The following is an 802-nucleotide window of genomic DNA, read 5'->3' on the forward strand; positions in this document are numbered from 1 at the left end:
CCAAAGATGTGATAAACCACAGTTAATTTATGTTTTAACAGGGGGGGCAATCACTTTTTCACACAGGGCCATGTAGGTTTGGATTTTTTTCCCCCTTAATAATAAAAACCTTCATTTAAAAACTGCATTTTGTGTTTACTGTGTTATCTTTGTCTAATATTTAAATTTGTTTGATGATCTGAAACATTTAAGTGTGACAAACATGCAAAAAGATAAGAAATCAGGAAGGAGGCAAACACTTTTTCACACAACTGTATGTCTATAGAGCTATATAATGATCTGGATGTTTCTTACTCCTCTATATCTTTATGTAGATGATAGTTATTGATCAGATATTAATGATCTGGATGTTGAATTCAGCACCTTTAACAAGTTAATATGTTGTCTTACTGTCTGCTCACTCACAAACCAGTTCATGTCAATGTGACACTTAAAAACACCTTAATTAAAGCACTTTAACATCATTAACTTAAACATAATGAAATCTTTGATAAATCGATCAGTGTCCAGTTTATGTCTGTAGGTCGAACCAGCTCATTATAGATATATTAGAAATAAAAGTTGATCCTCCAAAATAAAAGAAACAACAGCCTTCATGAAGGAGGATGTACAGGCCTGTACCTAATAAACTGGCCACTGAGTGTAAATGGAATAAAGTCCGTTTATAACAACTGATGCTGGCTCTCACGACGACGCTATGAATGCTGGGTAATAACCATGTCTGGTCTGTGATTGGCTACTCAGGTGTGTTGGCGCTGGTTGTTTACGGCGTTTTTGTTTTTTCCTTCTAAAGTAGCCACGT

Source organism: Anarrhichthys ocellatus, unplaced genomic scaffold (assembly GCF_004355925.1).
Source record: "Anarrhichthys ocellatus isolate YVR2014 unplaced genomic scaffold, GSC_Weel_1.0 scaffold2683, whole genome shotgun sequence".
NCBI classification, from domain to species: domain Eukaryota; kingdom Metazoa; phylum Chordata; class Actinopteri; order Perciformes; family Anarhichadidae; genus Anarrhichthys; species Anarrhichthys ocellatus.